The 26,897-nt window shown below is 49.7% G+C and overlaps 1 protein-coding gene across 1 annotated transcript in view; it reads left to right on the plus strand.

Annotated features, from left to right (window-relative positions):
- ANK1 (ankyrin 1, erythrocytic) overlaps nucleotides 1-26,897 on the plus strand; it is a 240,567-nt gene that overhangs the window by 784 nt on the left and 212,886 nt on the right. The gene's annotated exons all lie outside the window — the stretch shown is intronic.

Raw genomic sequence — 26,897 nt, forward strand, 5'->3', positions numbered from 1 at the left:
TGGTGGGTGCAGAAGAGGGACGGAGGCTTCTGCGCGGCCGGGAAGGGGACAGGGCGGGAGGCTGGAAGGGCAGAGCGGGTGGCCGGGAGGCTGAGGGCGCGCAGAGCAGCCCGCCAGCTGCTCGCGGAGACCTTTCCAGGACCTTGGACAGCGCCCGACAGGCCCGCGGGGCTCTAGGACCAACTTTCCCGACCTTGGCTACCGGCCGCGGGTGGTGGGCTGCCCTGCTCGGGCGCGCCGCCCCCGCTGGCTTTCCAGGAGAGCTGGTTTGGGTAAACGCGGCTCCAGTCTCCAGGGGGGCAGATCTGCCCGGCGCCTCCCTAGGTGACCCACTCTGGCGCGGAGACCGTCTTTCCCAGGTGTCTCTGAACGGGAGTGGGGCTCCTGACCTTCCTTGACCCTTCTCAGGGAGCACATTTCCTGACCCTCCGGATCTGGTAGCAGAAAAGAAGGCGCCTTCTCCTCTCCTCGGGGCATTTGGCAACATCTTATGCTCAGGTCACTCAAGATGAGCCACCCATGGCAGGGAGGGGAAGTTCCTTTGGAAGCCAGGCACGGGTGCTCCAGCCTGGCCCAAAGGCCTGGTCAGAGACCAGCTCTGTCCGTGGGCAGGCATCCCGGGTATTTCTGTGTCAGGGTGCCGAGACAAGATAGGCCTGTAAAGACCCAAACCTCCAGGGGCAACTGTTGCTGTTTTTAGCTCTTTTTGGGTCTGAGGTCCTCTTACCCCCTATCAAAGCACCTTGAGAAACACCTTAGGTCAGAAACACCTTTGATGGTGAAGGGAGGGTGACAGAAGTCAGGGTGCCTTAGAGCCACAGAGGAGGCCAAGAGTACGTGGGTGTAATTCTGGGAATCAGAGATGCTGAACTCTGGCTTCAGGAGAGCCATTTTCACCTGAAGAAGTCAATGTGGGGCCCAGCCTGCACCACTGCCTGGCAAGGAATGGGACCCCTCAGGCTTCCAGGGAGAGGCTCTGGCCTTGGTTGAGAAAGAAACATGGTTTCTTTCCCTGAAACTGTCTCATTCTGAGAAAGAAGTTTGGAGCCTGTGGCTGACAGCAGAGTATTGGGGAGCAGGCTGTCTGTGGGTCACACACCCCTTGACAGTTGGTCAGCAGACCAACATCCATCCTCTTCCTAGAGGTGTTCTCTGATTTCAAAGGAAGTAACCAGCACTCTCTAGGCTTTCCTGTACCCTTCCAAAACTGACGTCCCCACCTCCCTTGAGGGATTGCCATCTTGTGTGTAAATAGTAGTTTCACAAAGACACCACCCCTTTAGAGGACCGAAAAGGGGCCTTTCCCAAACCGATGATGAATCAGAGTTTGGGTTGGTGCCACCGAGAGAGAATCTCCGCAGGTCCCTCTGCGGGGGTCTAAAATACCAGAGCCCGTCTTGTGAGTCAGGCAGGGGAAGTCTGGCTCTACGCTGTGATGCTCACCCACTTTCTTGGCGTGAATGTAAACTTCTTCTCGGTAAGGAGTGCTCTGTGTTTCCATTCCTGCCTCCTGCTTTTGGAGCCAAGGCGCTCCTCTTCGAGCTGCTCACTCAATGTTCTCATCCACCTCTCTCTCCCAGGCTTCCTTCTTGACGCTCCTGACACTATAAATCATTTTTTGAAAATAGTCAAAAACCTCTCCCACCCCCTCTCCTGTGATTCTTTTCCATTCTGTGAAAATTTCCTTTAATATAACTCTGAATTCTGACTATGTGTGATACACACATATAAAAGTGGTGATTTCAATATTCTTTTTGCTTCTTTGGTCTTAATCTTTACATTCATAGTAAACCTCATTTCTTTTTTTTCTTTTGGTGATAGATGATAATATTTAATATATTCCTCCCCACAAATGGTGTTATCTTGTTTTACTAGCCGGTTGCAGCATACTGCGTCAGTAAGCGTTCAAAAATCTTCCATTCAGAGTTTCATTATTTTATGCAGTACCCTGGGTGCTATGATTAATATAACGATAAGAAAATTTTCATTTAAAGTGATAGCAGTGATGCAAACTATTAGGACAGATTCTTTGGGTGCGGGGTAGATGGTATGGGGTGGGATGTAAGGATGCTTTGTTCATTTTTTGTAAGGGCTATGAGTTTTCTCAGCCATTGGGATGGTCTTGAGGGCCATCTCAGAGAATAGAGTTAAAATTTATAGCAAAATTGAAAATCACAAGCAGATGGAAAGCTCTAGAGGGAAAGGTGAGGGAGGCAGTGCAGAAAGGAGCATTTGAACAAAGCTTACATGGGGCCTGGTGAGGCAGAGGGCCTAGGGCTAACTCAAAGGTTCATATAAGGTGAAGTCTAACTAAGCCATTTTTCATGAAGGAGGTAATTTTTCAAGGTGAAGTGTATTAAAATCAGGCAGCTGAGGACTTTACAGCTTCTCACACAGACTACAGAGTGTGTGGACCCAGCCTCCGTTTCCTATACTAGCATGCAGGAAGAATCTCATACATGCAAACAAACATTTTATTCCAGGACATTGGTCTCTTGTGTGGATGGCTAGCTGAGCCAAGGGCATTCTGAATTAACTCAAAGGAAAGGTGTTTGTCCCATGGGTAACCTACTTACCAGGGACTGACTGAGCAGACCGCATCCCTCCCGTTTGTAGAAATAACCGCGGTTGTAACTTTGGCGACGGTTGCAGTTTTTATAGTTGATGATATTGTGTGGGAAGGCGCTTGCTAAGGGGTGCTGTGTGCGGGGGGTGGAGGAGGCTGGTGTTGTGACGCACTGACTGACACAGATAGAAGCTACCTCGACACAGGGAACTGAGCTAAACTCTAGAGCTCTAACAATTCCTGCTTCTCATGGGGCTTCATTCAGTGCTGTGCATGTGCAGAGCCAACCTTGTCAGCCACTTGCTGTTGTAGCTGCAGCTTAAAAAAAATCAAGCATTTATGATATTTACTGATAAGTCCCTCTGCTTTTGAAGGTTGGAATGGAAATAAATTGCAAAGCATGTGTAAAGCAGGCATTTGCATGAAGAATGACAGCTTTTGAGGGCTGAGGGAGCCTGAAGCATAAGAATGTGTGTGCTTTTTATGTTTACCCAGAGCTTGAGGGTAGGAGGAGAAGAGGACAGGGAGGAAAAGTGAGGCAGAGGATGGAAGAAGGCAGAATTCAAGGAAGGAAGAGTGGATAGGGAGGGGAGCGCTGATGCCTTGGCCCTGAGTGACAGGTTCACACTAAGCCGGCTACCTTCAACACTGTGAGACCCCAGGGTAGTGTTTACTCAGCTCTCTCCTTGTCCCTAGCTATGTTCACCTACTTCATCCTCTGATGGTGAAAGAAAAGACCATGTCCTATTCATAGCTGTGTACCTGACACCTAGCTCAGTACCTGACACAAGTGGCAGGCAGTGGATGTTTGTGGAGTGAATGGTTGAATGAGTGAATTAATATAATATTAATCTCTGCTTGCCCAGATGTTGTCTTGGTTGCAAGCATGTGTTCTGGTGAATAATACACCCTTTGACTGACTGTCTTTTGGGGGCATCTGGAAAAAGCCTGATCTTTTTTCCTTTTCTAATCATTTTCAAATTGCATTTTCAAAGCAATAGAGATTTGTAGGCATGCAGTGGAACCATCTAATCTTTTGGTGCAGTGAATTCCACCACTGAGCATGTAGTTAGTTCCTTGCAGGGTCTCTGCTACACTAAATGTCAAGTGGTTTTAGACATTTGTAATAACAACAGTGTTTGCACAGGGTCCCAAGGAGCCAGGCACTCACAAGGAGGGGTGGAGGAAGAGTGCAGGAAGAGAGAAAAAAAAGCCCAGATGTGGAGAGTGGCCTCTGCCACTTAGCTGTGCAGGCAGCTCCATCAGTCTTTCCAGTCTATGCAGTAGTAATCGAAGAGCCTGCAACCTTCCTCTCTCAGCAGGAGGAGACCCTGCTCCTGGACAGGAGAGGGGTTTTTGTGGATCCAATGATTGGAATCACAGGGGAGATTTGGGGTGGGGGGCACCTGCGTGAGACTGGAGGATTGACAAGGAGGCTTGGTGGGTCTGGAGGTGGGGAAAGCGGGATGGAGGGAGGAAAGTTAAGCATTAGAATCATATCGGTCCATGACTCTTATTTGCAAAAGGCCTCAAATTTCAACTTCTGCTATTATCTCCAAAAGGTTTTATAAATCCAATCCAAGAGATTGCTGACAGAATTGAAAGAGAACAGTGCTCATCACACATCTTTAATCTGGGTCCTGTTGCTAAACCATTTCACTAATATATGTTGTGGCATTAATGGATATTTATATGTAAAGCCTCAATTTGGCTTTTGATTAGCATACTTATGTTGTATTGAATGTGAATTATTAGAGCGTTGGTTTCTTTGTTGCAAGCCTTTAAAACATACCACAACTTTGGTATCCCTGCTTTGGCATTTCTTCTTATTATAGTACCTTGGGAGCCTCAATAAATGGAGGTGGGCCTGCCTCTTTGGAGCTCTGGGAGGTGCCGGCAGGGGCTGAAGATGTGGGAATTTTCCCAGCCTGCCTCCTGTCCATTTTTTCACTCCAGCTCCTCCCTCCTTGCTGCAGAGGTAGCAGCAGTGGGGGCTGTTCCCAGGAGCTCTCCTCACTTCCCAGCCATAGGCTAGACCAGCAGAGCAGGGTTTTGAGGGCCAAGAAGATGTTACACTCTGATTTTCGGCTGCTGCTCCACCTCTATGAGTGGTGGCTGTGAGGAGCAAGTGATATGCTAACCATCTAGTGCAGGACTGTCTCAGAGCAGGTGCAGCAGCAGCCGAAATTCAGAACCTGGAGCAAGTCACCTCCCTGGGCAGGTGACACGAGCCAGCTTCCAGTGTCTCCCCATGTCTTTTGCTCACCCCAGCAAAGGCTGCTGGCTCACCAGTTCTGCTCCTCTCTTCTCAATGTGGCAACACTTAAAAACAAAAACCATCTGAGGCTTCTTCCCCATTTTCACAATAAAAATGAGCGCGTAGTGGCGAGTGTGTCCTACGTACAGGCACTCTTCATCTGTGTTAGCTTGCCCCTGCGTCTGCTTTGGCAACACCTTTGAATAGGCAGTCCTGTCATTGATTCCTTGCTCCTTCAATGTCAAAGCCCATCACTGTCGCCTGCAAGAAACCTTTCATATCTGCCCCCTTCTCACCCCCACCCCACTGCTCTCTCTGCACCTTTCACACATACACACATGCACATGCAGAAGTTCTTGTTTTATCTCTTCTACTAAATTGTAAGCACTTTGAAGCCAGTGCTTGAGTCTTTGTACATAACCATTCACTACATATCTATGGCTTTTAGAATTGGTTGAAAAGCTACCTTTAACTAGTACAGGGTTTTTTTTCGTAGTTGTTCTTTTTGATTTTGAGAAAATTGACCCTAAAAAATTGGTACCAAGTAAAACTATTGTTTCCCCCCACCTTGAATTATTCTGACTGAAATAAAATCTATTGTCACTGTTTTTTCTTTTCTTTTCTTTTCTTTTTTTGAGATGGAGTCTTGTTCTGTCACCCAGGCTGGAGTATAGTGGTACAATCTCGGCTCACTGCAACCTCTGCCTCCTGGGTTCAAGTGATTCTCCTGCCTCAGCCTCCAGAGTAGCTGGGACTACAGGTGCACGTCACCATGCCTGGTTAATTTTTGTATTTTTAGTAGAGATGGCATTTCACTATGTTGACCATGCTGATCTTGAACTCCTGACCTCAGGTGATCTGCCTGCCTTGGCCTCCCAAAGTGCTGGGATTACAGGCGTGAGCCATCACACCCCTACCCAGCTAGTATTTGTTTTTTTTTGAGAAAGGCAAATCAACTTTGCCTGGCTCTCTATCTCCATTTCTGGTTCTTGAGAAGCTCAAAAGTCCGCCTCCTACAGAACACTGACTTGAAGTCGGCTGCCTGGGTTCCAGTTTGAGCTCTTGCATGTATCAGCTACGTGTGCATAAATAAGCCTCTGAATTTCCTCCAACCTCAGTTTGCTCATCTGTAAAATAGGGATGAGGATCAAATGAGATAATAAATGAGAGCGTGCTTTGTAAATTTTAAAATTCCCATATATTTAATGGATTATAGCTAATAATATAATGATTGTTCATAAAGTTATTCTTTCTAATAAATCCTTTACCAAGGTTCATGCCTAGCTTTCCAGTGGCATTGTGAAGTCTTGAGATTTGCCAGGGAAGGCCAGCTTGTTATTCTTTCAGTACGGAGAAATGAGAAAAGGATACTTTATATCATATCTTCATTTCATTTTCAGGAAAAAAATGAATTTTCTATTTGGACAGGATTTTTATTGCAGACTTGCTCAGTAATCTGCATGGATTCAGTCGATAACTTCCAGGTGGGCCTAGATACTTGCAAGCTTTATTGAAGTCCTGTGTGGCACCTGTGCTGTATATCAGAGGGGAACATAAAAGGGCTTCCTAACTTTGCTGAGACTCCCATGGCTGTTAGATGAACAGGTAGTAAATCTGGGTGTGAACTGTCACAGATAATGGAATGTGTGGTGTTGTGGGGAGACCACATTCCTCTGGTGGAGACTCTCTGGATCTTGGACACACAAAGCACAGCACATTCTCCAGGAAAGGAAAACTTGCATTGGAGACACTCAAAGTGAAAGCAAAGATGTAATGGCCAGCCAATTAAAAAAAGAAGAGAGCACTATTTTTTCCTTCTCATTTACTTCCAGTGTAACTGGACTCTTCTTCTCAAAGATTTCCCTGTATTTTTACAAGGAAATTGTACATGTCCCATTGTTTTTGCATCCATTGGTGAGCATTGACAATGATACTTGCAAAAAAAACTTCTTTCTTTACCAAGGGAGGTGCCTGCACTTATAAGGGTCTCTAGTGTTCCTCGTGCACGACATGCATTGTCATGCTGTCACCCAGTAGGTTGGTAACCCCAGAACTGGGGCTCCAACCCAGACACACCTGACTCCGAAGCTTATTCACAGTCCACAGCACTAGACTACTCCCCCAGGTACTGGTTGTGCCCTTAGGATAATCAAAGCTATGCTAGGCACTGAGAGAAGAGTCAAAGCTGAAGCTATCTTTCCTTCTCTGTCTGGACATGGTGACTCATGCCTGTAATCCCACCACTTTGGGAGCTGAGATGGGAGGATCACTTGAGGCTAGGAGTTCAAGACCAACCTGGGCAACATAGTGAGACCCAGTCTCCATAAAAAACTTAAAAACTGAAGATAGTTTTCCTTCTTTGAAGTGAAGGACTTACAAATTAGTGGAAAAGCTGCCAGAGGTGGAAGTAACCTCAGGCAGAGGACGGAGAGCATAGGGCAAAGCCTGTGGCCTCTGGTTCCAGTGGAAATGTGGGTGTCTGAGGCCCCTCTGAATGTCTTGGAGCTGAGGACTCTGTCCACCGGGCCCTGAGATTAACACAGAGTGCAGATGAAAGAGCAGGTGAAAACGGAGTCCCGGGGTTTCTGCTTTGTTTCTGGCTAGTCTGTCTCTTAACAGGTTAACTTTCCTCTTAACTTCTGTTTGGAGATTCTCTGTTCACCACATCGTCAAGTCCACATCTTCTCTATATAATCACTTCATAATGTGTGGACACTAGTCAATACACAGGGATGGCATTGCTGCCATGATCATCTGTTTTTCCTGTTATCTGGGACTTTAGATTTTCATGTGGATGCTTCCCAGGTGTGGGGAAAAGAAAGAGGCCAGCCTGTTACTGTGTCTATATAGAAGGAAGTAGACATAAGAGACTTCATTTAGTTCTGTATTTGAGATGCTGTTAATCTGTGACCCTACCCCCAACTTTGTCCTTGCAAGAGACATGAGGACATGGTTGGGGGTAGGGTCACAGATTAACAGCATCTCAAATACAGAACTAAATGGAGTCTCTTATGTCTACTTCCTTCTATATAGACACAGTAACAGGCTGGCCTCTTTCTTTTCCCCACACCAGGCCTGTCCCAGAAGCACCTGCCAGGAGCCGGACACGGAGATGATACGATAAGCAGGGGTGAATGGATGAGCCCGGCTGGCTCTTGCTCCACAGCTCTCTCCTGGCTCTTGCATCCCCATGGTTCTGTCGCCTGCCCCTAAGAAGTTGGGTGGTCTGAGTAGTTTCCAATGTGCGATATCACATTTGCATACAAATGTACATATGTAAGTGTGTGTATGTGTGTGTACATATGGTCAGATGCCAACAGGGGCCCCTTCTTGATTTGGCGTTTGGGCAGTTTGTTAGTTGGTGCCTTCCATTGAGCTTGGGAAAGAGGATGGGGACAGGTTAGGAGGAAGATGGTGAGTCCTTGGCCTGTGGCATAGGTGGCTTCCTGGGGCTCTCACCTGATAGAGGGAGAGAGCGCATAGAAAACATCTTCAACAGCAGGGGCAGCTGCCGGGCTTGTAGTGGGAGGAGCTGGCAGTCAGTTCAAGTCTATGCCCTCCAGCTAGGCTCTGGAACACAGAGCTTCTAAGCATTGGCTTTAAGTACGACACACACATGACCAAGCTGACAGGGTGTTAGGACAGCTAAGGATGCTGATGGTCCCACCCAAAAGCCAGCCCCACTGGCTGGAGGTGGTGTGGGCTCAGGGAGCAGGACCTAGCCATTCTTAAAGACAGGACTTTGGTGCCATCACCCATGTGGTGACATATTTTACGTTCACCAAAAACATGCTTAAAATGTTTTTAAGAATATTCTTTTAATTGAAAATAGGAATATGCTTCAGTTGTTGTGTTATGTTCACTTGAAATTGACACAATCTACACTTGTATACATAATATACGTGGAGTAGACCAGGAAGACTCAGGGCCAGAGTAGTCAAGTAACATGTCATCAGACAGAGAAATACACACTGTGTGAGCAGTGGTCATCTTTGTCATGTGTGTTTCTGGGTGATTAAATTTTCTTTTTTATCCTTTTCTGCATTTTTAATAATTGTTCAAAATAAGCTGGGCGCAGTGGCTCATGCCTGTAATCCCAGCACTTTGGGAGGCTGAGGCAAGAGAACTGCTTGAGGCCAGGAGCTCGAGACCAGTCTGGGCAACATAGCAAGACCCTGTCTCTACAAAAACTAAGAAAATTAGCCAGGTGTGGTGGCATGCCTGTAGTCCCACCTACTCAGGAGGCTGAGGCAGGAGATTCACTTGAGCCCGGGGGAGTTTGAGGCTGCAGTGAGCTATGATGGTGCCACTGCACTCTAGCTTGGGTGACAGAGTGAGATTCTGTCTCTAAAAAAAAAAAGAAGAAAAGAAAAAAATGTTAAAAATAAACAAGTTATCAAGACACAGAAAGAAGAAGCAGAGGACGCGCCACCTGTCTAAGAGGGTAGCAGGGCTTTCTCTGCCTGTGTGTCTTCTGGAGATGAAATCTGGAATTTATAGCTGACGCCACACCCTCAGTAAGGGATTCCAAGGTGCTGTGGACTAGAGCCAAGTAGGTAACGGAATGTACTGGCTTAGAGTGGAGCTGAAGCGTGGCCCCCAGGAGCCTGGGCTGTTGGGTCTTGGCATATGAAGCCTTCCATTGTAAACCAACTTGAAAATGCGTGTGTGTTGGGCTTAATACTCCCTTCTTGCAGCCAGGGGGATCTTCCAAAAATGCAAATCAGATCCTGACACTCCCTTCTTTCAATCCTTCAGTGGCTTCCTAATTGCCCTTAGAATGAAGTCCAGGCTGATTAACCAGGCTTCCTCCCTTCCAACCCCTGAATCTACTCCCTAGCTGCTTCTCCTGTCTTATCGCTGTCTTTCCTGCGTCCTGCACTGGGCTGTACGCTGATACTTGGAAATGTGTGCCTTCACTTGCTTTTCGATCTTCCTGTGTGCCGCATCCTTGGCCTCCAACATTAATGTCAAGTCCTCCGTCAGAACGCAGTTGGAACATTGCCTCCAGTGTCCTAGATGAGGCTGGGCTCCCCTCTCCCATACAATTCCAGTATGCCCTTGGGCAAGGGGGCCAGAGCATCAGCAGAGCTTTAGTGTGCATCAGGAGGTCATCTTGGTGAAATCGAAGCAGTAATGAAGAGCTGTGACCTGTGGAGTGAGATGGAGTCAGGTGTTTACTAGCTGACTTTGAGCAAGTTGCTCAGTAGAGCTCCCTGAGTCTCAGTTTTGTCATTTATAAGGTGGAGAGAATGCTACCCACCCCACATATATGCAGGGCTGTTGGAAGGATTGAATGACTTCATATATGGGAAGTACCTGGCATATAAGCACTTTATAAGTGGCATGGCAATGCCTCAGCTTCCACCCATACTCACCTTGGGGCTGCCCATAAACCAAGACACGAGCATTAGCAGGCTGTGGACCTGGGGGTGGCTGGCAGAGAGAAACACATGTCTGCACCTGAGCCCTGAGTGGGTAAATAGATGAAGACTTAAAAAATGTGGCCCTTGGAGTTTTCCTCTTTAATCCTGAACAAGACTTAACAGGTGAATGTCCGGTCCCACTTGGCCAAATTCTCACCTTGTATTTATTAATTTAAATACAGTGTCAGCCTTTCTGGAGATGGCCATCAGGTCAAATGCCAAGGTTGGTAGTACTCAACTAGTGTTACTGCCAGTTTCTTAAATGAGTTAGGAAAGACTTTGGAGAAATGTGAACCTGATCTGAAACTCAGAGTGAAGAATCAGAAACAGCCCAGTGAGGCAAACGTCAAAGTCTGAAACGTCCATAGAGTTGCACTGAATTTATGGAGACAGTAGATTCTCCTGCAGCATAGAGATTTGGCCAATTCATTGTAATGCCATTTGCAAGAACTGCTTTGGTTTCTACCATTGACCACGCACTGGAGAGGAGATGGTTTCCTTGCTGACCTCAGGTTACATAGTGCCAGTGGGCAGGGAAGGCCCTTCCACAGCTTGTCTACCCTATGGAGCCTTGGGAAGGGACAGGTGTGTGACGGATCCAGTCAGCAAGTCTCCTCTGATTCAGGATAGCACACAATGCAAGGGAACCAGTGCCTGTCCGCTGACATGGAGCAATGTCTGGAAATCATGGTGTTTTACCAAGTTCTTGAGCTGTTGCACTTAACTATAGTATCTGCTTTAGGCAGAGCAAGTCATAGTCAAACCATTTGTCTCTTTAAAAAAAAATTGTCTTCTTGCCAGTCACATGTGTCACTTCATTCTTGAGAAGATCTGCATTGAAGGACACCTGGACTACAGCTGATGTGGTTGAACGTTAGCACTTTAAACCCAGATGTCAATACTGCCCCACACAGGACTTAAAGACACGGATGGGAAAAACGTACTTTATGGTTCTGTACCGGGCACCATCACCAGATTTTTCAGGAAGAACTTTTAAGGCTAACTCCAGTGAACTCACCGTCCTCACTGCTGCTGGAGTCTCCATGGCATCCCTGCCTCCTCTAGTCTTGCCCTTCCAATCTGGTCTGTATTTTGCAGTGAGAGCCCCCCCCTTTTTTTTTTCAAACACAAATGTGATAGTTGTCACTTCCCTTCCTAAAACCCTTCAGTTGCTTTCCACTGCCTTGAGGATGAAGTCAGACCCTTCCCCACTGCCGACCACTGCGCCTCACCCCTCCTCAAGCCTCCCCATGTTCCTAGGATTTGCTGAGCTCCCTTGCTCCACACCTTGCTCAGGCCACTCCCTCTCCAGAACTCAGTCTGATTCCCACTCATCCCTTGTTTGTTTGCTCATTTATTTTAAGACAAGGTCTCACCCTGTCTCCCAGGCTGGAGGGCGGTGGCATGATCACAGTTTATTGCAGCCTTAAACTCCTGGGCTTGAACAATTCTCCCAACACAGCCTCTGAGTCGTTAGGACTACAGGCAGGCACCACCAAACCCGGGTATTTTTTTTGTTTCTTGTAGAGACAGAGTCTCACTTTGTTGCCTGGGCTGGTCTCCAACTCCTGGGCTCAAGTGATCCTCCTGCCTCAGCCTCCCAAAGCTCTGGGATTACAGATGTGAGCTGCTGTGCTCGGCCTCTACTCATCCTTTAAGCTTCACCTCCTCTAGGAAGCTTTCCTGAGGCTGGGTCTGAGATACTATGGAAGAAGTGCCTGCCCTGAGGGATACTGGATGCAGTGGTGACCAGATCCCTTCCCACTCTGCCACTGTGTGTTAGCCGAGGCAGTTTCCCAGGCCCTTTAATGTAATGGCACCTTTATTATTTATTCATTTATTTATTTGAGACAGATTCTCACTCTGTTGCCCAGGCTGGAGTGCAAGGGCGTGTTCTTGGCTCACTGAAACCTCCACCTCCCGAGTTCAAGTGATTCTCCTGCCTCACCCTCCCAAGTAGCTGGGATTACAGGCACGTGCCACCATGCCCGGCTCATGTTTTGTTCTTGTAGAGACAGGGCCTGCCTCGGCCTCCCAAAGTGCTGGGATTACAGGTGTGAGCCACTGCACCCAACCGTAGTGGCACCTTTAATGAAGTCTAGCACAACTCTGTGAGGAAATGGAATCAATGCATTCCCTGGCATTTCCCAGTTAACTGAGCCTGAGAACAATCTGAGTTGTAGGAGCGTCTGCCCCTCCGGTGCCACTCCCTCTGATTTATGAGCATTAACTGTGCTGCTGTGGATGAAGAGAACCTGCCCTCGACAACAGATCTGCGCTTAGTTCCAGTCCTCTTGACTGTCCTGTGTAGCTTTGGACACAGAGGCTCTCCTGCTTCTGAGCCTCTGTTTCCCTGCCTCTAAAACGAGGGCTTTAGTTTAGAGGACTCTTAAGACTCTTCTGGGGAGCTGGGTGCTGTAGCTCATGCCTGTAATCCCAGCTCTTTGGGTGGCCAAGGTGGGAAGATCCCTTTAGCCCAGGAGTTCAAGACCAGCCTGGGCCACATAGGAAGACCCCATCTCTACAAAAAATTTAAAAATTAGCCAGGTGTGGTGGTGTGTGCCTGTATTCCCAGCTACTCAGGAGGTTAAGGTGGGAGGATTGCTTGAACCCAGGAGGTTGAGGCTGCAGTGAACTATGACTGTGCCATGAACTCTAGCCTGGGCAACAGAGTGAGACTCTGTCTCAAAAGAAAAAAAAAAAAGATGAGATCCTTCTCGGTACCTGTTATGCTCTGATTATGTGGGTTTACAAGGCCACAGGGCAGAATGGTTTCAGATGCCAGCTGGCTTACATGGGCCTAAGGTCGCTTGAAGGGAAATCTGGATGGGTGGTGGCACCAGACTGCGAGGCATATGAGTGTGAACAGACATGCAAAAGGCCATCCACCTCATTAGTACCCCATTCCACCTGGCCTCTCATTGCCCCCATGCTGACCCTGTTGTGGTTTATATGGGGAAGAATCTGTGCTGGTGAAGTGCCCGGGGCCACAGGCGCTGTGGGAGTGTGGGCTGTGCTCTTCGTTAGCAGAGCTGGCCATTTGGATATGTGTTTTTGAAGACTCTGTCTCTCGCTGAGCCTGTGTAATCAGGCACCCCTGTGATGCTATAAACCTCCGGCTGAGGCCAGGGAGGAGGTGCCCCTTTCTGTTGGCCAAAAGAGTGACCTTGGGGAGGGTGGAGAGCACCTGCCTCAGGTGAACAGGGAATGCAGGAGGCAGAATGGTGTCTGTTTTCAGTGCAAGGTGACTGGGTCTGTCACACACCGCCAAGTTGCTTTCAAGGTCAAGGGGACAGCCATCCTCCTCTGTGGAGCTTGGAGGAGCATGGAGGCCCTAACTCCAGAGGGAGAGGGGGCTAAGCAGCCTTGGCTGCCTGTTTTCCTGGAAAGCAACTCAGGCAATCCCACAGCCCAGAGCACTGGCAATGTTCTGTGGGGTGCATGAAACCAGGGTCAGACAGGCCTGGCTTTTTGGAGGCTTGGCTTGTAGTAGTGAATTTAATATTTTTGGTAAATCCCAGCTTCTTCCGTTTCTGAGTTTCTGAGGACTCAGGATTCTCAGGAGAGATCTGTCTCCCGGTTCACCCTGGCTGAAGTTCCTTTTCAATTTCAGTCCCCCCCAGTGCCCATCTCCAACGCCCTGGGATGCATTCCTCACTGGTTGTCATGGAAGCTCCAGGTGCTGAACACCTTTTGCATTTTTCTCCAGCAGCTGCTCAGCTGGAGCTGGGGAGAGGAGAGAGGGAACTCCCCCAGGAAGGTGATGGCCAGGTTTGGGCTGCTGTTAAGCTGGAACCCTCTACTGTGGCTGCATGTACAGGGAGATGAACCCTGGAAACTCAGGCTTCCAGGAGCCCCAGGGCGTGGGACCTGCACCCTGTGGACGGTGACCTATGGTGTTACATGGAGCTCAGTGGCTCACCAGGCTCTTCCCAGGGCATTATGTCATTGATCTTCCCAGCAACGCTGTGGAGAAGCAGGTATCAAGTTTCCCATTTCACATGGGAGAAAACTAAGGCTCAGGAAGATTAAGTGCATTTCACACTACTGCTCAGTGGCAGAGGTAGGGGGAAACCTTAAACAGTCCCTCTCCAAAGTCCCGATTTATAACAAGCAGGCGGTGATAGATGTAGGGTTTGTGATTTGAAATTCATGTCATTTTCTCGTCTATCAACTGCCCACCCAGCTACTAGCAGGAAAAGAGCCAGGCCCCGTCACCTGTGACTGATCTCTCCATGAAAGGAGACAGGGAAGGCAGGGATCATCTGTGATGGCTGTGCTCCCCACTCAAGCCCACTCGGCCCTCACAAGCCAGGCAGGTTCGTGGGGACGGTGTTTTACAGGTGAGGACCTCTGAAGGCTCAGGAAGGTGAAGTCCCTTGCTCACATCACATGTCTAATGAGAGCCACAGCTGGGGTTTGTCCCAGCTGCCTGATTTTAACATCCTTGCTTTACTGCTTCCAGGGCTATTGTGAGGATTAAATGAAATGAAATAAGTACCTAAGAGGAGAAAAGTGAGAGGCAGAAGGCTAAACAGAAAGAACGTTTTGAAAGCATGTAACACAGAGCCCAGAGCTTGATGGGAACCTGTTCCCTTGACTGTAAGATAAAATAGTATCCCCACCTTGTATTAGCATCCAAACCCCCCCGAGTACAGAAGGCATGTATTCCCGAGACAGAACCAATCCCATAGATACAGATACAGACACAGACACACATAGACATAGATATAGATCTGTACATACCACACACCAGGTATGGGCAGTGCCTTAGAATGGGAACATTAGGAACGAAAGCTGCTGGGCTTGACTCTGCCTCTCAGGAAGTGGCTAGGTGACCTTGGGGAAATAACTGTGCATCTCTGGGCCTCTGTTTTTTCACATGTAGAACAAAGAGCTTCTAGTCTGGACTAGACGAGAAGACGCAGCCTCTTGGAAGGGACCTTGCGAATCTCACACCCCATCCCCTTCATGAGGAAACTGCCATCTGGAGAAAGGAAGTGGCTTGTCCAGATCACAGAGCTATTTTTAGTGGCCAAGTAAGCACTAGAACTAGATCTCCAGGCCCAACTCTCTGTACTCTGGCAAGAAATCCCAGCCCTTATGAGCAATGGCTCTTGGAGCACAATGTGCTGAGAGGAACTCTGAGAAGACAAGGGGGATGCTGTTCTTTTGTTCCATGTGGAAATGGCCCTTGGCCCTACCAAGTAAGGCAGCAAAGTGCAGAGCCTGCGGTAATGGGAGGTGCCCATCTGCACTGCTGGTGCAGATCGCTAAATTATTCAAGACCCACCAGGCGCCTCTTGCGGGGGGAGAAACCTGCCAGGGAGCTCCAGTTTGGATGCAGAAGCCTGAGCCCTCTCTGGGACCTGGTGCAAAGAAATGTGTCCTGGATAGATTATTCCAAACTGCTCCTCATCCCAGTGTCCTAATTAGTGCTCTTTGCGTGCCTCGCATAGCTCAGGTGTTTGCGGGGTTTGGTGGATGCCCACACCAGCCCCACTGCAAAGAACTGGCCCTGGGGGCACATGCAGTATTGCAGGACATATCAGTGGGACAGGCCCTTAGTTCAAAGACAACCTATTCATCCTGCAAATGAGGAAACTGAGACCTGGGGTGAGGGCAGCCGCTTTCCCGGGGTTCACAGCTGAGCATTAAAGTCCAGAAGAAAAAAATCACTCCTGGGATGCCTTCCCCAACTTTATTAAACAGAAATAATTGTTTCCTCTTCCGTGTTCCATTAACACTGATAATCTCACTCATGGCTTTGTTTCAGAGATTGGCAAACTTTTACTGTGCAGGACCTGGCAGTAAATATTTCAGTCTCTGTTGCAAATACTCAGCTCCACTGGCGAAGCATGGAAGCAACCACAGGCAATACACAAACAAACGAGCATGGCCATTTCCAATAAAACTTTATTTATGCACTCTGAAATTTGAATTTCATTTAATTTTCACGCATTACGAAATGTTTTTCTTTTCTCTCCTAACTACTTAAAAATGTAAAAATCATTCTCAGCTCCCGTGCTATGCAAAAAACGGGCAGCGGGCTAGACCTGGCCCTTGCGTACAGTTTGCCACCCCCTGGGTTAAATGCTTGTTGTTCTTGCTGGACTGCACATAGGCAGCACCTTGGTCCCCTTTGCATTCCCAAAACTCGTTGGTTGAATGAATGAATCTGGTAATTTGCACTAAATGCAGACACACGGAATAATCATTATTAACACCTTAAACAATCTTTTGAGAGAAGGAGGCAGAAGAGGCATTATTGCCCCTCTTTTATGGATGGGACAACTGAGGCCATAGGACTGGTCTGTGGGAGGAGCCCCAGGGCTTCTGATTCCTACTCCAGCGGGAGTGTTGCTGTGACCAAGGTCTGAGCGGGCTGCGCTGGTTGTTGGTCCTTCTCAGTCGGGGGAAGCTCCAATGAACTGGGCCAGCAGGACGGCTGGATGAAAGAGAATCTGTCCAGCGGCACATCTTGCAGTTGTGGAAACAGGAACAATCTGGCGCCTGCCTGGGTAAAAGGCCTGTGGCAGAATGGTTTGGTCTCCTTCCTACATCTCTCTGGCATTGCACTCCTTGAATGAGAGGCAGCAGTGCCTGTTCTGTTGAGAGGGAATCATTACACATAGCTAAAATTAGATGTTTTGTTTGAATTATGTTAATTTGACTTAATTGCTGGGGAATGTCAATGTTCTTGAGAAATCCAGGCGATCTGGCAGGTCTTGGTGAATAATAGTAATCCCTTACATTGGTGTAGTGCCTCCCGACCCAGGCGCCACCTTCATGATCTTATTCGATCTCTCACAACAAACTCAGAAGAGCAGCAACCCCCGAGGAGGTGATCCCGGATTTTCTGGACTGGGAAGCGGGGGTCCCCACTGATTAACTTACATTCCCCAGGTCACGGCTCTCGGGAGGCAGAGCTGGGACAGGAACACATGTCTGATTTCTCTATGGCTTCTATTCCACTGGGCTATATTTTAAACACATTGTCACGCTTTTTTTCAATTTTTCAATTTTTATTTTTTATTTTTGAGACTGAGTCTCGCTCTGTTGCCCAGGCTGAAGTGCAGTGGCGCAATCTCAGCTCACTGCAACTTCTGTCTCCCAGACTCAAGCAATTCTCCTGCCTCACCCTCCTGAGTAGCTGGGATTACAGGCATCTACCACCATGGCTGTCTAATTTTTGTGTTTTCAGTACAGATAGGGTTTCACCATGTTGGCCAGGCTGGTCTCAAACTCCTGATCTCAAGTGATCCGTCTGCTTCGGCCTCCCAAAGTGCTGAGATTATCGGCATGAGCCACCGCACCTGGTCCCTCTTTTATTTTTTTGACATGTAGGCAAGGCTGGCTTTGTCAGTGGACAACCTGTCCAGTTACATAAGGTCCTGTCCTTAAAAGGGTCCTGTGCTTGTTTCAGTGCTCTGTTCTGTGTTAAAATTACTCATTTTTTTTTAACGAGGGGTTCCACATTTTCATTTCGTCCTGGGCTATGCAAATTAAATAGCCAGTCCTGGCTGTAAGATCATCTTCCTGGGCTAGCACTTGTATTTTTCTATCCAATTAACCTTGAGTGCAGTTTGATCTTGACCATGGCTACTGGGATGTCCAGAGGAGCTTTTTATAAACAGCTCCCTCAGAACCTGTCTAAAGGTGTAATTTCCATGTGGCTTCTGGTGAGAAGGCCAAGTCATCTGGCTACTGCTGTTCCTTCCACCTTTGCCTCTGGACTTAGTCCCTGTGCAGGCAGGGACCATATATGAGAGGTGAGCTTGAAGATGTAGGGGTGTGTCTGTCCCCTGCCCAGGGCGGGGCAGCAGGCTGGATGCAGAGTAAACCTTCGGGTACCGTCTTCCTGCTGAGGGTAGAGAGGAAGAGCCACCCCAACTCTCCAGAATTGGCCTGGACTCAATTCTCTATTAGTTTTAGTTGTTGTTGCCAATGACATTTGGGATGGTTTGGTAAGTCGCATAATGGGTTTGAGAAAAGTGGGTGTCTGGTACTGCTATGGACTCTGCCACCTTCCAGAATGTTCATGCACGTGCTTTCAGTTGACTGTTTTCCGGGAATCCCAATAGCCTAGTCACTGACCTTCTGCTGGGTGCCAGGCTGTGTGTCCAGCGTTCCTGCCCAGGTCCCAGCCTCCTGTCCCTGTCCTCTCTCTTACACGGCCCCAGCCCTACTCGCCTTAGCTCTGTTCCTCAGGCACGTCTACCTGGCTCCTGTCTTCAGGCCTCTGTGCTTCAGGCTGTCCCTGTCTTCTCCGCAGCCATGAATGAAGCTACTCCACTCCTTTTTGTTGTCCTTAGCTCAGATGTCGCTTCCTCAGAGAGAACTGCCCAGACGACTGCTCTCCAGTGGCCACTTCGCCCCCGCCCAGCTCCCTCCCACCTGCTTTATCACATCATTTTGTTTCATTTTCTTCACTACCTGGAATGGTCCTATTTATTTCTGTTTTATTGTCCGTCTCTCTCTTCCTCCACTAAAAAATAAATTCTGTGAAAGCAGCTACATTTTCTGTCTCCTGAACTGGATTTCCAGAATCTGGAAGAGTGCTTGGCACACAATTGGTGCTCCATAACTGTATATCCAACAAAACAATGGATTGACACCACAGTCTTGCAGCTGGGGCACTATGAGCGTCACTTCCTAGATGGGGTAGTGGAGACCCTGGAGGAATTCAGCAACTTGCCCAGGGTCTCAGCTGGAAAGGAAGGCTGTTGTCTGCATCCCCAACACCCATCTCCCACCATCAGTGGCCTACTGGCCACCATGAGCCTGCTCCTCGCCCCAGCCTGGAGCACGAGACTGGTGGTTAGGAGGCCACGGTCTGGACCAGGATGTGTGCTTCTCCAGCGGGTCCCGCCCTTCTCACCTGCTCTGTGGAATGGTGATTTCTTTCCCAGGTCCCTTCTATGACAGTGTGGAAGTTCCATAACAAATCTTTTTCATTATTTTTTTTTTTCATAACTGCTGGGTCTCACTGTGTGGCCCAGTATGGCCTTGAACTCCCAGCCTCAAGCAATCCTCCTGCCTCAGCCTCCCAAAGCACTGGGATTACAGGTGTGACCCACTGTGCTCAGCCCATAAGTCTTTTTTTTTTTTTTTTGAAGATGGTCACAGAAGTTATCCTGAGTAGCAAATTTGAAAATATGAGTTTTTCCATGAAAACCCTTTTGGTTTTACATTGATCAAATGGCCTTTATTAAAATGAACAAATTCTACCAAATCCATCCAATCCCCTCACACATGGTAAGAATAGATGAGATAACGTCTGCAAACTGCTCCGAAAAGTTAAAAGTGGCGCAACCAGATGGGGGGTTACCATTCCCCAACAAACCTTTCATCTTCATCTGGGTATCTTAATAAACATGACACGTGCGATGAGGATCAGGTCAGGGGATTTTAGGCATTCCCTTCCTTGTGCATTCTCCAGCCTTCAGGCTGGAAACCAGAGCCCTTCAGTGGTGTGAAGGACGGCGTGTAGGTTTCTGACTTGGACAGGCCAGGCTGGGGTCGGCTGAGTATCAAGTACTGGCTGTGCGAACCTGGGACTACTCACTTAGCTCGGCTTTCTTACCTGTGAGATAGGTCATCAGTTCCTTCTTGACACCTCCATGTGCCTGTGAGGTTTCAAGGTTACCTTCAATGCGCCCCAGCCCCCAGGGGGCACGATCAATGTCAGTCAGCCCCTCTCCAGGTGGGGCCTGTCCCGGGGCGAGGCGCCGCTGCTGAGCGGCCAGAGAACCTGGGTGGGGACAGGGCCCACTGGCTGAAGGGCTGCGCGTCCGGGAGAGAGGCGACTGGGCTATCGGTGCCAGGGCGCCAGGGTGCCGCGGCTGGAGCGCAGGCAGCACCCCACGTGCTGGTGAGGCCAGACAGGGCGGTCCCCGCGCCTGCCTGGGAAGCGCCGCCTCGGGAGTCCAGTGAGGGAGGGCGGCCGCCGCTTTGAGCTCTAGGGCAAGGAAGTCGGTTTCTATATTTGGGCAGGAGGCGTGAGGCGAGGGGATTGGTGGAAGCTCCTGCCCTGCCCGTTGCGGGCCGCGAACCTGCGAGGTCGCGGGACGTGCGCGCGTGGGGCCAGGCGCGGGTGTGTGCTCGCGGGCAGGTGTGCGAGTGTGCGCCCGGGCGCGCGCCGGCCCCTCTGGGGAGCCTCGGATGCAGCCGGAGGAATGAAGGCAAAGTGGGTGTGCTCGGTCTCTTTTCTCCTGCCGGCTGCCTCACAGTCCCTGCGCCGTGTAACACTAGATCATCTGCAAAACACTGCCAAAAGGGAAAAAGCAAGATGCGGCTGTCCCGGGAGAAATGGCGCCCACAGTGCAGTGGTGTTAAGTGGGAGTTTGTCCTCCCCCTGCAAAGCGTGTTCTCCTAGGAGCAGCAAGGAGGCTTCCCAGCTGCTTGGGAAGAGGGACCGGCTAACCCAGATTCATTCCATCGTCACTGACTGCATCCGTGGCACAGCAAGAGAAACGAATGGCCATGGGAAGCAGCCACTTAATACTGCACAGATGTGCCTGTCTGCCGAGCCTTGGCATTGGAGCTAGGCTGCCCACTGGGAAGAGCCAGGAGTTTGGAGTTGGATGGATCTAGGGTTAAGCCCAGGTTCCATCAGGTGTCACCTGGCAGAGTCCCTTGTAGCTCCTCTTGGCAGGCCCGTGGTGACTTTCTCACGTCCCAGTATTGGGTACCGCCCAGTATTGGGTACGCCCATCTCCATCCATGCTGACCCATTGTTTGCACTGATCCCCTGCCTCCTCCTGCCTCCAGTTCTTTAAAATGCCTGCTGCCGCCAGCCTCTAAACTGGGACCTGGTGCCTCTGGCTCCCGGTGGCAAGGAACTGCAGAGTCTTTAGGGTCTCCTGTAGGGGAGAAGAGGTGCAGGAGCCCCCCATCTGGGTGACCAGGACTTGGAGGAACAGGACAGGGGAGCTTGGAGTTCAGGAAGAGAAAGGGCCGGAAGAGGGGAACCCGGTCAACCCGTACCCTTTCCAGCCCAGCTCTGCTCCCTAACCTCTCCCATCCCAGCTCCATAAATGGACCAAGGCAGGTGGTCCTGCTGGGCCCGTTCTCTCTAGACCACCACAAACTGCCACCCAGTCTCTCCCGAGGGTACTGCAGCGGGGACAGCGCATTTTGTTCCATAGTCAGACTGTGGGGTTACATTGCAAGTGCCAGGAGGAGTTGCCCAGTGGAGGGTCAGTCATGATGGTGGAAATGACCTTGGGTATTTTTCCAACTTGGAATGGGAGGATCAAAAGCAGGAACTCACTCAGAGTCAAAGAATGACCATAAAGGAGAAGCAGTGGGAGACAAGGAGGCCAGAACCCAGAAAGCACAATTCTCAGTTGTCATGCGGGCAGGTGACCCGGATGTGCAGCCACAACTTTAAGAAAAGAGTGCTTTGCTAAACGGTTCTCACTCCCAACTCACTGCCTTTTTCCTGGGCCCAGTGCAACTTTTCAAAATTCAATTATGATGGATGTGAGAAAAAATATAAGATCTGAAATAGAGGCCTTTGAGATAAGTGGCTGTGGGCCTTGCTCTGAAGGCAGCCACAGGAGGCTCTATTTTTATTGTAGTTGCAGTCCAACAAGGATGTCCCCGAGACAGTTCAGGGTGCAGGCCCCATACCTGGTCCACCCCTAAGTGCCGCTGCCCTACTCCCTACTTACCTGCAGGACATCCAAACATCTGAGCGGTTGCCTTTCAAGGCCCCATCCTTCCCTGTTGTGTGTCCACAGGTCTCTTAGTACTTAGGATCCCGTGTGTATGTGCATGTGTGCTTGTGTGTGTATATGTGTGTGCCTGCGTGTGTGCATTGTGTGTGCATGTGTGTTTGTGTGTGTAGGCGGAGTGTGTTGGTTTGAGCTTGGTTGGGTCTGTTTGGCTCCTGGAGTAACTTGTCCAGCCAAGGCCACAGGTTTGCCAGCCTCCCCTTGGTTCAGCATATAAGGCAGTCATGCTGGTTACCAGGTTTTCCCAAAAAAGGCACAAGGTGCTCAGGGAAACGAAGCTGGGTCTGCAGCATCTAAGGTCTCTGAGGTTCAGCATCTCCAGTGCTGTGAAGCCGGCAAGGCCCAGGCTCCACTCCACAGCTGTGCAATATGGCAGGAGCCCCTGCCTACCCCTGAAAATACCAGTGATCCTCAACCTGACACGTGCCAGCTTACAGAGGGCTCGGCTCTGGTCTGTGCTGTTTAATTTTATCGTTATGGAGGCATCGTGATTCCAGTGAGAATATGGACTAGCCTAGCTTGGATGCAACTCCTGGCTCCACTACTTGTAACCACAGGCCAGTTAACCCTTTTCAGTCTCAGTTTCTTGTCTGCAAAATGGGATAAGATTAATAATAGCGTGCCTTGGAGAGTTATTGTGAGGATTAAATTAGATCGTGTATGGGATGTGCCTGTTTCACAAGCCATACTGAGTGGAACTCATTCACCAATGCTGACATCACCATCGTCAGTTTGCAAGTAAGGAAAGCGAGGCCTGGGAAGCAGATATCCCTAAGAGAAAGCGGCACTGTCAGGATGCGATGGACCAAATATGACTTCAAAATCTTTCTTATGCGGAGGTCCACAAAACACAGAGATAATGACATTGCATGAAGGTTTGAGGCAATCTGGAAGAAAATGTAGTCACTTGTTTCTTTATAGACTAAATCCATCAAATCTTTTAAATAGAATAGTGACTTTTTTCTTTTTTGCAAAGAAAATAAACAATAATGGGGGGGAGGGGAGAGCTCAGATGGAATGAGCAGGAGACGAGAATGGCTCACTCCACATGGCTGGCTTCAGCCTTCCCCTCTGCAGCGTGCCCACACGAGAGACTTCTTTTCCGTTGAAGAGGATTGAGGATTTAATATTGTGTTTTTATAAATTACATTACCCATTGTTCTACCTCAAACTCTCTGCCTTTGTCAGCAGAGACACGGACCCTACAGACTCCCCAGCGGGAAGCCAGATGTGGGGTAGCTTGTGAGGGCGGCTGTGCTCTGAGGCTTTGGGTGCGGTGGGAAGGGTCCCCAGCAGACCTCCTGCAGGTTATTCCAGGGAGAGATGTGGGCAGGCCTCTGTCTTTCCGAGATGTTACTGAGTCATTCTGAAGGTATCTCCTTTTGGCTTGTTTTAAACCTTAACGTCCCTTTGTAATCCAGGCTGAGAATTGTAAGGTGAGCACCTCCCATTCCCCGCTTGGGGCACACCCTAGGGAAACTGGCCATGCATCTGCAGCTGGATGCACTCCCCACGGCTCCAAGGCTTTTGACATGGGGCTTCTGCCCTCACTGCTGCCTTCACCGGGCATGACTTTCCAGACATGTGGCTTATTTAGTAGGGAGAAGCTGAGGGTCTGGAATTGGGGCTAGATTCGAACCCTGGCTTCCACCTGCACTGCTTCTGTGGCTCCTGGCACTCTTTGGATTCTGACGTGAAGAAAGAGCAGCACTGGGGGATTTAATGGGATAGCTGCACAGAGGCCTCACCTTAGGGCCTGGCAGGAAGTGGAGTGCATGCCGAGGTGGGCGGCTGGACAGGGGGTGCTATGTTCGCTCACTGGGACTGAGGCCCCTTAGCCATAGGGACGCTGCTCTTCGGCTGTAGTTAAGCTCCACTTGGGAGCTGAAGCCTCCAGGGAGTCGGCTTCTCTCCTCTGCACCAGATGTTCAACTTGAAGTCATCTTGCAGCACCCTTTTGGAGGAAACGTTTTGTATGGCTAAGACCACGAACCAGCTTGGGCAACGCTGGCTCATCGGTTTCTGAAATATGAAACACTCTCCAAAGTGGGTTAGACTGAGCAAAGTGAGGACAGCAGCTGATAAATAATAAACCCATCCAGGGCTGCTGCGGCCCTGTTGTCTGGAGTGTGGGTGCCTGGCCCGGACCCTCCCTTCCCCCATCCTAGGGGGATCCATTCCAACCAGGATCCTTGGGAGGGACTTCGAGGTCTGCTTGTGCTGGGTGGGTTCAGAGCAAGCACAGCCCGTGCCCTCTGCTCTGCAGCAGCTACCATTGCTGTGGAGTTTCAAGTATTTCACACGCAAGCTTTCTATCATAACTGAGATGCATGGCGTCTTAGCTTGCTAGGGCTGGCGTAACCAAGTCCCACAGACAGGGTGCCTTGACCAGCAGACATTTATTGTCTCCCTCTTGTGGAGGCTGAAAGTCCAAGAACAAGGTGTCGGCAGGATCGGCTCCTTTGGTGGACTGTAGGAGAGCACATGCCCAGGTGGTCTGCCGGCAGTCTTTCACATTTCTTGGCTGGTAGAAACATCGCCCACCCCGATCTTCTACGTATGGTGCTCTCCCTGCATCTGCCTCCATGTCTGCATTTCCCCTTCTCATAAAGGCACCATAGGCTGGACGCAGTGGCTCACATCTGTAATCCTGGTGCTTTGGGAGGCTGAGATGGGAGGATGACTTGAGCCCAGGAATTTGACGCTGCAGTGAGCTGTGATCATGCTGCTGCCCTCCAGCCTGGGTGAGACAGTGACCCTGTCTCTAAAACATAAATAACATCTACTATAGCTCCAGCGGCTGCCTCGATTCTGCAGAGGTTTGGAGGTCCGTTGGTAGCCCCACCCTTCAGCAGGTTCCAGTCACTGGGAGAGAGAAGATACAGCCTCATAAATGCGTCAGAAACAATGCAGGGGCGATGGGAAGGCACCCTGGACCTGGGCGGTGTTTCCCCCGGAAGCTCCTGGGGTGCGGGTCATAGTAGCAGAGGCCTCTTAGAGTCAAAGGTGTGACCCGTGAGGGGCAGATAGACATGCTCTGTGGGACCTGGAGGCTGCAGAGAGGACTAGCCCTGAGGAAGGGGCTTGCTGGAGTGTGAGTTGAGGTTGAGAGAACAGGAAGGGAGGTGAACATTCATGCCCATTCGAGAGCCAGGAGTGCTGGGAGAAGCTCATCCTTGCTTCCAGAAGGAGTGTTCACCAAGCAGAGGTTCCGACCCACGACTGCAGCAGCACCACGTGCCCACATGCTCTGGTGCGAAGCGGAGCCCAGGTGCCATGGCCAGAGCGCTGCCAACAAGAACAAAAACTTGGTCAGCTAAAGCCAGGGACTCGGCTAATGTGTGTGCCGGACCCACCCTTTCTGCCTCCTCTTCCAGCTCAGCTTTGAGTAGGCTCACATTTATTTGGTTGCCCTCCGTTGGCCCATCAAGCAAATGCTCTCTCACGCCGGCCACACGTTCTCAGACCTCTGGCAGCTTTGCCCAGTAGCCTCACATTTCTCATGCAGCTTCTTCGGTGATCCATGGGGCTAGAGCTCAGAGAGTCCCCTTGATATTGTGGGGTGAAGCATCCCCAGTCACAGGGGCTGAGGCTCAGGGAGTGCTTTAGAATGGAGGGACACTCATGTCCCTGGAACCTTGCTTGATGTGTGAGTCATGAGTGGAGCTCAGAGCATGTCGTCTGAATGAATGAACGCGAGTGAATGATGGAGAAGGTGACTCAGCCTTGTTTTCAGAAGGGACAGAGGTGGACTTGCATAAAAAGACTGTGCCCATTGAAATCTCTCTCTCTCTCTCCCTCTTTTACAGCAAAAACTTAGGCTGGTCGTGCTTATCCTCCTCACTTTCACATGCATAATCTCAGGCATTTGGTAAAGACTGGCATGCTCTGCTGGATCTCTCAGCCTCCTCATTTCATTCGGGGCATAGAGGTAGGGCCCTCTGTTGGTAGAGCTGCTGGTGGTGTTACTTGCAGAGGGGTCCTTGAACCGCCTGAATCCCTAAAATGGTTTTAGGCCTCTAGGGCACCGATTAAAATGGCAGGGCCTACCCTCTCAGCCTGCTGAATTGGATTCTCCAGGGATAGGACTTGAGAATCTGTATCTTAGATCCTTTCTTTTTGGGATCTTCTTAGTAAGTCATCTGTACACTAAAGTTTGAGAATTATTGCACTCAGAGGCCAACGTTATTGCCAAATAATTGAGCTTTTGGATGTGTAACAATATTGAAAATATAAGCAAGCCCCAGTTACCATTTTGACTGAACATCAGCTTTTCCTATAACCTGGGTCAACAAATTGCAGTCTGGTGTTGACTGATGGTGGCCTATGGAGCATGTGGATGTCCGGAGGCACCCCCAGGCCTCGGCGGGCACAGGCCTCTGTGAGTTCTCAGGGTGCTTTTCCTATAAGGCAGCATTTCTCAGCACAGTCCTGGTTCTGGTCTTCCCTGGTCAGTGTTCAATGCCCAGGTTTTCCTTTCTTTTTTTTAAATTTTAGATGGTCTTGCTCTGTCACCCAGGCTGGAATGCAGTGGTACGAACATGGCTCACTGCAGCCTCTGCCTCCTAGGCTCTAGCTGTCTTCCTGCCTCAGTCTCCCAAGTACCTGGGACAACAGGCAAGAGCCACCACTCTGGGCTAATTTTCAGGTCCCATCTTTTAAAATGCAGCCTCTGGGTTGTGCCTCAGAATTACTGAATTAAGATCTCAGAGGATGGGGTCCTCAAATCTGCATTTTAAAGCAAGATCCTTGATGATTCTTCTGTCCAGTGAAGTTCGAGGAGCCCAGCACTCTCTTCCCTGCCTGAGACCCTGAGGAGGGCGAGGGGCTCCTGCCAGTTTTGAGTCAGAACATCAGGGATGGAAGGGAAGGGACCATCCGGTCCAACCATGCAGTTTTAGGGATTA

Source organism: Colobus angolensis, unplaced genomic scaffold, assembly GCF_000951035.1.
Source record: "Colobus angolensis palliatus isolate OR3802 unplaced genomic scaffold, Cang.pa_1.0 Scaffold52, whole genome shotgun sequence".
NCBI lineage: Eukaryota > Metazoa > Chordata > Mammalia > Primates > Cercopithecidae > Colobus > Colobus angolensis.